Source organism: Nicotiana attenuata, chromosome 12 (assembly GCF_001879085.1).
Source record: "Nicotiana attenuata strain UT chromosome 12, NIATTr2, whole genome shotgun sequence".
In the NCBI taxonomy this organism is placed as follows: Eukaryota; Viridiplantae; Streptophyta; class Magnoliopsida; order Solanales; family Solanaceae; genus Nicotiana; species Nicotiana attenuata.
This window is the reverse complement of record NC_032000.1, coordinates 27,013,810-27,026,213: the sequence shown is the minus strand read 5'-3', so window position 1 is coordinate 27,026,213 and position 12,404 is coordinate 27,013,810.

Genomic DNA, 12,404 nt, shown 5'->3' with positions numbered 1-12,404 from the left:
TTGTTTCATCTATTCGTGTATCTACACCGGTGGGTGATACTATTGTTGTGGACCGTGTGTACCAATCGTGTGTGGTGACTATTGGGGGTCTGGAGACTCGGGTGGACCTCTTGTTGCTTTGTATGGTGGATTTCGACGTGATTTTGGGCATAAATTGGTTATCCCCGTGCCGTGCTATTTTGGACTGTCATGCTAAGACAGTGACGTTGGCTATGCCAGTTGTGCCACGGATTCACTGGCGAGGTTCGATTGATTTTAATTAGAGTGGGGTTATTTCATTTTTGAAGGCCCAGCGGATGGTTGGAAAAGGTTGTCTTTCATACTTAGCGTTTGTAAGGGATGTTAGTGCACTCCCAGCATTGATTCTGTTCCAGTTGTGAGGGATTTTCCCAATGTTTTTCCTGCAGACCTGTCGGTCATGCCACCAGACAGGGATATTGATTTTGGTATTAACCTGGTGTCGGGCACTCAGCCCATTTCTACTCCACCGTATCGTATGGCACTAGCGGAGTTGAAGGAGTTGAAGGAGCAGCTTCAGGAACTCCTCGATAAGTTCGGCCTAGTGTTTCGCCGTAGGGTGCGCCTGTTCTAATCGTGAAGAAGAAGGATGGCACTATGAGGATGTGCATTGATTACAGGCAGTTGAACAAGGTTACAATTAAGAACAAGTATCCCCTTCCTCGCATTGATGATTTATTCGACCAGCTACAGGGAGCGAGGGTGTTCTCCAAGATTGATCTCCGTTCAGGGTATCACGAGCTGAAGATCAGGGACTCGGATATTCTTAAGATAGCTTTCAGGACCCAATATAGTCACTACGAGTTCCTTGTGATGTCTTTTGGGCTGACCAATGCCCCAGCAGCGTTCATGCATTTGATGAATAGCGTGTTCAGGCCGTATCTCGACTCGTTTGTCATAGTTTTCATTGATGATATTCTGGTGTATTCGCGTAGTTAGGAGGAGCACGCGGAGAATTTGAGAGTGGTATTGCAGCGGTTGAGGGAGGAGAAGTTTTATGCAAAGTTCTCCAAGTGTGAGTTCTGGCTCAGTTCAGTGGCTTTACTGGGGCACGTGGTGTCCAGTGAGGGTATTCAGGTTGATCCGAAGAAGATATAGGCAGTTCAGAGTTGGCCCAGGCCGTCCTCAGCCATAGAGATTCGCAGTTTTCTTGGTTTGCCGGGTTATTACCGTCAGTTCGTTCAGAGATTTTCATCTATTGCATCACCCTTGAAAAAGTTGACTCAGAAGGGTGCTCCATTCCAGTGGTCGGATGAGTGTGAGGCGATCTTTCAGAAGTTCAAGACTGCCTTGACCACGGCAACAATGTTTGTTTTGCCATGAGCTTCAGGTTCATATACAGTGTATTGTGATGCTTCGAGAGTCGGTGTTGGGTGTATGTTGATGCAGGAGGGTAGAGTTATTGCTTATGCTTCTCGTTGGTTGAAGCCCCACGAGAAGAACTACCCTGTTCATGATTTAAAGTTGGCTGCCATTGTTCACGCATTGAAGATTTGGAGGCATTACTTGTATGGTGTGTCTTGCGAGGTGCTTACTGATCATCGTAGCCTCCAGCACTTGTTCAAGCAGAAGGATCTCAATTTGAGGCAGTGGAGATGGTTAAAGCTGCTAAAGGACTATGATATTACTATTTTGTACCATCCTGGGAAGGCCAATATGATAGAAACTAAGCGTCCACCAGACTGTATAAGAACCAGATTCTCTATCAATTCCCACTGTAACCAACAGACTGTAACACCAACCAGTATAGGGGATTGGGTTCTCTAATTGTTCCCGCAGTAACTCGGCAGTAAATAAACAACACAGAGGATTTTTACGTGGAAAAATCCGAACTCAAGGGGACAAAAACCACGACCTAAACTTGTAGGCTTTCAACTTCACTAACTTGTAAACACACTATTACAAGCCACTTTGTAATGATACTATTACAAAGACTTCAACTCAACTAACTTGTGATACACTTACCACAAGCCTCTTTGTCACTCACTAGTTACAAAGACTTTAACTCAACTAACTTGTGATGCACTTACCACAAGCCACTTTGTCACTCACTAGTTACAAAGACTTCAACTCAACTAACTTGTGATGCACTTACCACAAGCTACTTTGTCACTCACTAGTTACAAAGACTTCAACTTATGACTAACTCTAGTCACAACACAAACTCAGAAAGTTTATGGCTTTACAAAGGGGTTCCTACACAATGCTTCTAACTAAGCTAAGTAGGAGTTACAAATGAAGAACAAATAACAAAGACTCAACAAACCCAAGGACTTAAGATATCTTCAATCTTTGGATCAGGTCCTTGAGGTTGCAGCAGCTTTGTTCTTGAGAGAGGTTGTGGCTAGCACTTGAGAGAATATTTTCTTTTGATTTTGCAAGTGTTGGAGTGAAATCCCTTGCCTCATGTTGATAATATGTGTGTGTGATGTTATCAAAGATTATGTAATAAAGTGCCCTTTAGTTTGGTCTTAGCAAGCTAAAGTTGTGCTGCTGCCAGACGGTACAGTGCAGTTGTTTGCCAGACGGTACAATGCAACAGCTTTTACAGCTGTAGAGTTAACTGTACAACGACGAGGAAAACTGATCCCTATCTGGTCCCTTTGTTGTTTCCTTATCAGATTTCATTGAGAATTGAACCAGACATCTGACTAGTTATTCGGAGTGCAAGGGAACTTAATTGTATCCGATTCCTTATCTTGTTCTCTCATGAAGTAAGTTGTTTTACCTTCCTTGATTGTATTTATACATGTGTGACATCACTTACAATGATGTAAGCAAGGTAGGTAAAAAGCCTTCCACAGAAAGATGACTACTGCACTGTTCCAGTACAGTAGCGTGTGCAGGCAGGAACTTTCCAGCTGGAGAGTTGACTTCATACAGTCTCCTCAGGAACTGATAGGGACATGTTCCCTCAGTTGTTCCTTCCACTCTGAAGAGTTGAGTTATATCCCACGCTGGATCCCAACCTGGAACTTTATGATCTCAAGGTCTTGTAAATGTGTAACAGGTTCCTTATCTGGTTATGGATGGTAAGTTTATTAGATCATCAAAACATAAAGTAAAGTACTTATGCCCAAAGTACTTGTAACCTATCAATTTCCCCCTTTTTGATGATGACAAACTTAGAATTGATATTCCCCCTGAGAACCGGATCTCCACATTATCCCCCCTACGAATCAGCCATATCCCTCCTAAGAACAAAACCAAAGGAACTGATCACAACTGGTTCCTCAAGACTGTTTGGCAAATCATCAAAACTCAAAATACCATAACTTATCAATTTCCCCTTTTTTGATGATGACAAACCCAAAATTGATATAAAACTTGAGAACCAGATTCCTGATATGTTTCCTTGTGGATTAGACCTATAATCAACATATTATCAGCAACATTCCCCCTGTGAAGTAGAGCTATCTTTCATGCAAATCACAACATATCAATTAAATTCTGTTACTCCCCCATGTTGACACCTATATAACTACATAACTTCCCCCTTTTGGCATTATCGAAAAGAATAACAGAAGAAGCACAGCCAAAAAGAAGTTCAGCAACATTAACTCATGCCACTTGGGCAGCACAGCGTAAACACTAACAAGAACAATAAGTGAATGTCATTGCACAAAATAGAGTGATTGCCCATAGTAGAGTAATTATAATAAAAGCACAGTAGTTTCAACAATACATGATATGACAATTTAAACAACTAAAGTACCAATGTCATCAAATATAGGAATCAAAAGAAGATAAGAATTCAAGGGAATTTGGAAGGAGTGAAAGACATGGATCACTGGGTAGGAGGAAAAGTTAGGGGCTAAGGCCTTGATGAGGTTGTCCATTCGTTCATTTACTCTCCTTTGATCAATGATCATCTGCTTTCTCAGTTCCTCCACCTGTTATCTCAATCTTTCATTCTCACCCTTCAACTTAGCATTCTATTCTACCTTGGGTCTACGAGGACCTGGTGCTTAACCTATCTGAGTAGGCTGATCCATCAATCAAATCACCAAGAATCTCCCCAAGCTTCTTCTTATCAAGAACAAACTCAGTCCCATGCACATATAGCATCAAAGTGTCACATAAAACATAGAAATTTTTACTTCTTCTTCATAAACGTTGGGACTTGGAGGAATAGAGAGGTGATTCTATTTTTCAAACTCAACAATGTCAAGATGTTCCTCCATTTTTCAGCAATATCAGAGTCAACACTCTGCCTAACAACACTTTTTGTGACTTTAGAGTCTTCTACCTCTCCAAACCTGATAACTCAACCTTTTGCTTCTGTAAGGAACCAGGTTCCTCAGTTACACTACCCTTTCTATCCCTGAGCTTCCATGTCTCGCTCTTTCTCTTCTCAATCTGTTCACCCTTATCATCTGCTGCATCTTTCTCAACCAACTTTCTTTTCTCCATTTTTTTTGAATTCTTTCTCACAAATGGAGATTTTTCCACTTCATTCTCTCTTCCACAATCACCACATCAGCAGGTTACACCACTTCATCATCAATCAGCCTACTTTTCTCAATCCTTTTTACTGGATCAGAGGTTAGTTTAAGCACATAACCCAAGAGAAAAAGATCATCATCAGAATTAACATCCTAAGAAGGATTTTAGGGACCGGGTTCCTCATTTAATTCCCCTCTTTTTTTGGCACATTCACCAATTCCTCCATCCTTCAAGGCTTCTACAAACCCATCAACAATTTCATCCTCACGCTCTAGAATATTAGATCTACCACGTTCCCTTTCGGTTAAACTCTCATGAAAATCTACCAAAGACTTCTTGGGGATTTGATTTAGATAGAGTTAGGATTTTGGAAGGTTACAGAGTTAGGTTCACTTCTGACATATTTGGGGAGAAGGATTCTTTTTGAGACAAGGTTGATTTTGATTTTGAAGAAAAGAATCGGTTTTGGTTGGGTGTGAGAGAAGGAAATGGTTTTTTTTTTCGGGGTAACTGGTCAGTTTAGAAAAGGTTTAACATTTTGGACTTCAAAAAAATTTTGAGAGAGATGGGAATAAATTAATGACATTACACTTCAGCAGCTTTAAAAGGCATATAAGTAGTGGAGAGACTACTAACCTGAGTCACAGGAACCAGGTTCCTTGACGGTTTTTGAAAATTTGCAGCAAAGACTCCTAGAAGTGCAATGTCACTCATACTTGTTTTTGTCTTGAAACTGCCATATGTTTATACCTGTAACAGTATAGATTTGAGTTAGATGTCGCCGAAAAACACTTTTTAGCATTGTACCTTTTTCTTCTTAACATAGCCAATCATCGAGGGACCAGGTCCTTAGTTGAGCTTGATCAACCCCAACTCCAAACGATTTCTTTCAAAATGTTCCCTGCTCAGTGCCTTGGTGAAGATGTCTACTACCTGGTCCTCCGTCTTCTAGAACTTTATACAAATCAGAACCTTTTCAACATTATCCATCAAAGAGTGATGTCGCACATTATAGTGCTTTGTCCTCTGGTGTTGTACCAGGTTCAAGCTGTTAAATACACCAAAGTCTTCAAGATGTTGCTTGATCTGTACTAGTTGAGCCCAACAAGAAGCAGCAAGCACGTATTCAGCTTCAGCGGTAGGAAGAGCCACACAGTTTGTTTCTTTGTACCCCCATGAGATCAAGCATGACCCCAGAAAATGTGCGGTTCCAGATGTGCTATTTCTATCCACCAGATACTAAACATAATTAGAATTAGCATATCCAACCAATTCAATGTTATCTCCCGAGGGATAGTAGAGAACCAGGTCCTGCATCCCTTTGAGATATCTTAGGATTCTCTTGGCAGCTTTCAGATGAGATTTCTTTGGATTGGATTGAAGCCCGGCACACAGATCCACACTAAAAACAATATCTGGTCTGCTACGGAAGTGACCCTATGATACCTCTATACATGGTCTGATTTATAGGGGAACCAGGTTCATCCATTCTAAACAAGCAGCTGTGGCGATGGGAGTGTCACTGATTTTTTATGTCTCCATGTCAAATCTCTTCAGCAGCTTCTTGATGTACTTCTGTTGTCTTATCATTGTCCCCTTGGGAGTTTTCTTCACTTGCAAATCTAAGAAGAGATTCAATTCCCCCATCGTACTCATTTCTAACTCACTTCCCATGAGTTTTGCAAATTCTTCACATTGAGAGTCAATTGTTGCTCCAAAGATGATGTCATCAACATAGATCTGCACAATGAGTAGGTTCCTTCCTCGTTTCTTCAGAAAAAGAGTGTTGTCAATTTTCCCTCTTGTAAAGCCATTTTCTAGAAGGAATTTTGACTTTCACACCAAGCACGGGGAGCCTGGCTCCTATAACAGTTTTGTCAGTAGGTCGTGGAACCAGGTTCCACACACTGTTCCTCTCAAGTTGACGGAGCTCTTCTTGCATAGCTGTAATCCAGTCAATATCTTTCAATGCTTCCTTGATATTCTTAGGCTCTATTTGAGAGAGAAAGGCTGAGAAGGCAGGTGAGTTTCTTGTCTTTGAACTGGTTTGAATTCCTCAGCAGCTGGAGTTCCAAGTAAAGCATCCACAACTCTATTTTTTGCTTCAGATATTGTGATTGAGGGACCAGGTTCCTCTATGTCGGCTGGAGTCCCATCTTCAGTTCTGAGGAACAAGGTCCACGTAAATCTGGAGTAGTCATCCATAATGACGAAAATATGTACCTCTTTCCTCCTCTACTTGGCATCCTCATAGGTCCACATAGATCAATATGGAGGAGATCAAGTGGCCTTGAGATGCCAACTTCCTTTTTGGGCTTGAAAGAGGATCTGACTTGCTTTCCTTTTACACATGCATCACACACCCTGTGATCCTTGAAGCTTGACTTGAGCAGACCACGAACCAGGTCCTTCTTGACTAATTTGTTCAGCAGCGTGAAACTTGCATGACCCAGCCTTCTGTGCCATAGCTCAGCATTATCATTAACAGCACTCAGACAGCTAAGATCCCCTTGTCACAGATTTGGGAAATACCCAGCAAGCTATACTTCAACCCCTTCACGAAGTACGCATTTTCAATAGAGTGGGAAAGAGACTTCCCGATCCTTCCAACTCCCAGAATGTATCGTTTCTTGCCATTTTCAAAGAATACACTCCCTCCTTGCAGGGCCTTCAGTGAAAGGAAATCATTTGTACTTCCAGTCATGAGCTTCGAGCAGTCTCTATCCATGTATCACTGTTGACTGCTCCCTTTCACTGTTCTTTGCACAAGGAAATCAAGGGTTAGACTTAGGAACCCAAACAAGTTTGGGTCCCTTGTAATGAGGAAATGGGTTAATGAGGGCTTTTTTGGTCCAAGCAGGCATTACACGTTTTTTATGTGAAGTTCCCTAACAGCAGTTACTTTTTCAGCAAAAACTTTATTTTTCTGTTGAGATTGAAATCTTGCCTTACAATTTTATTTAAAGTACCCAGTGTTACCACAGTGAGTGCAAAGCCAATTGTCAGGTACAGTAACGTACTTGCTATGAGGTTTGTAGGGAGTCTTTTCTCTTAGGAACCCAATTCCCTGCCTGTTTCCCCCATTGTTTGTGTACAAAGCAGTGATAGCATCAGAGGATCAGGTCCACTTGAGTAATTTTTCAAGATCACTCTTCACACTACCTAGTTCTTCCTGAAGTTGTTTGTTTTTCTCAAGCTCAGCACACACACACTAGATTTCACTGAATTTAACTCACTTTCAAGCTTAATGTATGCCTCACTTGCAACTTTCTTTCCTTTTTGAGAATTTTCATGTCTGCTCTCCATTTTAAGTTCCCTAATTGTTTCCTTCAAGTCCAATACCACCACTAGTAGGTCATCTCTCTCATGCTCAATGCTAGAAACTCTCTTTGTTAAGACTGCTTTTTCCTTACTTACACTCTCAATGGTCTCTTTTAGGTCTACATTTGCAATTTTTTCATCTAAGGCATCCTTATCTTTCTTCAGGTTCTCAATTGTTTCCTTTAAATCAACTACAGCGACTACTAGGTCATCTCTGGTCTGTTCTGCTTCTCCTAACTCCACGGTTAAAGAATCTTTATCATTTATAAGACTGTGATAAGCATCAATTAAAACATTAGCCAAAGATACCAGCTTCTTTTCAGAATAAAACTTCAAATTCTTTGTACGTCCAGATAGTTTACCTCATCATCATCCTCTTCTTCATCCTCATCAGATTTTGCCATCAATGCAAATATGGAATCATATTTTGCAGCTTTGCTTTCAACGGCCATCATGGAGGTGTCTTCCTTTTCATTATCACCCTCAGATTCACTAGAGGAATCTCCCCAGGCAGCCAGAGCTTGCTTTACAATATTATCAGCGACATCTCTTCTCTTGAACTTTCTGTCGAGGACCAGGTTCCTCTTACCCACCTTGTCAGCATTGTGTTTGTAATGGACCTGATTGTGGAGAGGAAAATCTTTGATAAAATGTCTTGGTTTTTTGCACTTGTGACAACAATCGTATCCTTTAGTGTTTCTGCTAGAGATACCCTTCTAGGGAATGCCTCCATTTCTACTAACCATTTTCTAAAATCTTGGTGGCACATAGGTTGATCAGCCTTCCTCAAAGCCTAGTAGAGCATCCATGTAGATCCTTTCTAGGTGTTAACCTTTTAGAAAGAACCTACTCTGATACCAATTGATAGAAACTAAGCGTCCACCAGACTGTACAGAAAACCAAATTCTCTATCAGTTCCTACTGTAAGCAACAGACTGTAAAACCAACCAGTATACGGGATCGGGTTCTCTAATTGTTCTCGCAGTAACTCGGCAGTAAATAAAGAACACAGAGGATTTTTATGTGGAAAAATCCCAACTCAAGGGGACAAAAACCATGACCTACACTTGTAGGCTTTCAACTTCACTAACTTGTAAACACACTATTACAAGCCACTTTGTAATGACTCTATTACAAAGACTTCAACTCAACTAACTTGTGATACACTTACCACAAGCCACTTTGTCACTCACTAGTTACAAAGACTTCAACTCAACTAACTTGTAATGCACTTACCACAAGCCACCTTGTCACTCACTAGTTACAAAGACTTCAACTTATGACTAACTCTAGTCACAACACAAACTCAGAAAGTTTATGGTTTTACAAAGGGGTTCCTACACAATGCTTCTAATAAGCTAAGTAGGAGTTACAAATGAAGAACAAATAACAAAGACTCAACAAACCTAAGGACTTAAGATAGCTTCAATCTTTGGATCTGGTCCTTGAGGTTGCAACAGCTTTGTTCTTGAGAGAGGTTGTGGCTAGCACTTGAGAGAATATTTTCTTTTGATTTTGCACGTGTTGGAGTGATAAGATCCCTTGCCTTATGTTTATAATATGTGTGTGTGATGTCATCAAGGATGATGTAATAAAGTGCCCTTTAGTTTGATCTTAGCAAGCTACAGTTGTGCTGATGTACTGCTGCCAGACGGTACAATGCAGCAGTCTGCCAGACGGTACAGTGCAGCAGCTTTTATAGCTGTAGAGTTGATTGTACAACGACGAGGTCAACTGATCCCTATCTGGTCCCTCTATTGTTTCCATATCTGATTTCATTGAGAATTGAACCAGACATCTGACTAGTTATTCGGAGTGCGAGGGAACTTAATAGTATCAGATTCCTTATCTTGTTCTCTTATGAAGTAAGTTGTTTTACCTTACTTGATTGTATTTATACATGTGTGACATCACTTACAATGATGTAAGCAAGGTAGGTAAAAAGCCTTCCACAGGTTGACTGCTGCACTGTTCTAGTACAGTAGCGTGTGTAGGCAACAACTTTCCAGCTGGAGAGTTAACTTCATACAGTCTCCTCAGGAACTGATAGGGACATGTTCCCTCAGCTATTTCTTCCACCTGAAGAGTTGAGTTATATCCCACGTTGGATCCCAACCTGGAACCTTTGTGATCTCAAGGTCTTGTAAATATGTAACAGGTTCCTTATCTGGTTCTAGATGGTAAGTTTGTTAGATCATCAAAACATAAAGTCAAGTCCTTATGCACAAAGTACTTGTAACATATCAATTTTCCTTTGTTGATGATGACAAACTTAGAATTGATATTCCCCATGAGAATCGAATCTGCACATTGTTCCCCCTACGAATCAGTGATATCCCTCCTAAGAACAAAACCTAAGGAACTGATCACAACTGGTTCCTCAATACTGTTTGGCAAATCATCAAAACTCAAAATACCATAACTTATCACAATGTGGTGGCCGATGCTTTGAGCCGAAAGGCGGTGAGTATGGGCAGTCTTGCATTTATTCCTGTTTGGGAGAGACCTCTTGCAGTTGATGTTCAGGCCTTGGCCAATCGGTTCGTGAGGTTGGATATTTCGAAGCCCAGTCGGGTATTGGCTTGTGTGATTTCTCGGTCTTCCTTATTTGATCGCATCAGAGAGCGCCAGTATGATGATCCTCATTTGCTTGTCCTTAAGGATAGAGTTCAGCACGACAATGCCAGAGATGTGACCATTGGTGATGATGGGGTGTTGAGGATGCAGGGCCAAATTTGTGTGCCCAATGTGGATGGGCTTCGGGAGTTGATTCTGGAGGAGGCTCATAACTCACGGTATTCCATTTATCCGGGTGCCGCAAAGATGTATCAGGATCTGAGATAGCATTATTGGTGGAGGAGGATGAAGAAAGATATTGTAGGATTTGTAGCTCGGTGTCTCAGTTGTCAGCAGGTGAAATATGAGCATCAGAGACCGGGTGGCTTGCTGCAGCGGATGGATATTCCAGAGTGAAAGTGGGAGCGTATCACCATGGACTTTGTAGTTGGGCTCCCATGGACTTTGAAGAAGTTCAATGCTATCTGGATGATTGTGGATCGGATGACCAAGTCCGCACTTTATTCCTGTTTGTTCCTATTCTTCGAAGCGGTTGGCAGAAATCTATATCCGAAAGATTGTTCGCTTGCATGGTGTCCCAGTTTCCATCATTTCGGATAGAGGCACTTTGTTTATTTCGCAGTTTTGGAGGGCCGTGCAGAGAGAGTTGGGTACTCAGGTCGAGTTGAGCACAGGTTTTCACCCTCAGACGAACGGACAGTCCGAGCGCACTATTCAGATATTGGAGGACATATTGCACACTTGTGTGATTGACTTTGGTGGTTCATGGGATCAGTTTCTACCGCTCGCGGAGTTTGCGTATAACAACAGCTACCAGTCGAGTATTCAGATGGCTCCATATGAGGCTCTATATGGGAGGCGGTGTAGATCTCCCGTTGGATGGTTCGAGCCGAGTGAGGCCAGGCTTTTGGGTACGAACTTAGTGCAGGATGCTTTGGACAAGGTAAAGGTGATTTAGGAGAGGCTTCGTACAGCGCAGTCGAGACAAAAGAGTTATGCTGACAGGAAGGTTCGTGATGTATCCTATATGGTTGGGGAGAAGGTTCTACTAAAGGTTTCACCCATGAAGGGTGTTATGAGATTTGGGAAGAACGGTAAATTGAGTCCTCGGTTCATTGGGCCTTTTGAAGTGCTTCGGAGGATTGGGGAGGTGGCTTATGAGCTTGCTTTTCCACCTAGTTTGTCAAGTGTGCATCCGGTATTTCATGTTTCTATGCTTCAGAAGTATATTGGAGATCCGTCTCATGTTCTGGATTTCAACATGGTTCAGTTAGAGGGTGATTTGATCTATGATGTGGAGCCAGCAGCTAAGAGGGGGAGGACGTAACGACCCGTTCGGTCGTTTCATGAGTTACCGCTCTGTTTCCCCCATTTCTGCCTCTTTATGCTTTGTTCATCTGTGTTATATGGTATCGGGTTAGTCCGTTCGAATTCTGGATGGTTTTGGAAAGGTCTGAGACACTTAGTCTCTCAAGTTGGTCTTTTAGTTGGAAAAGTCAACCGAGTTGACTTGTGGGTAAACGATCTCAGAATTTGGTTTTTATGATTCGGATAGCTTCGGGAGGTGATTTGGTACTTAGGAGCGTGATCGGAATATGTTTTGGAGGTCCGGAGTAGATTAAGGCTTGAATTGGCAAAATTGGAATTTTGGCATTTTTCGGTTGGTAGCGGGGATTTTGATATAGGGGTCAGAATGGAATTCCGGGAGTTGCAGTAGGTCCGTTGTGTCATATGTGATGTGTGTGCAAAACTCAGGTAATTTAGACGAGGTTTGATAGACTTTTTGATCAAAAGCGGAATTCGGATGTTTTTGGAGTTCTTAGGCTTGAATCTGTGGTTAATTTGATGTTCCGATGTTGTTTTAGGTGTTTCGAAGAATGGTATAAGTTTGGATGGTGGTATATGACTTGTCCGTACTTTTGGTTGAGGTACCGGGGGCCTTAGGGTGATTTTGGATGGTTGACGGGAGGTTTGGAGTTGGAATTTGCAGCTGAAGTGCTGAAACTCCTGTCATAACTGCACCTGCGGCTTGGGGACCGCAG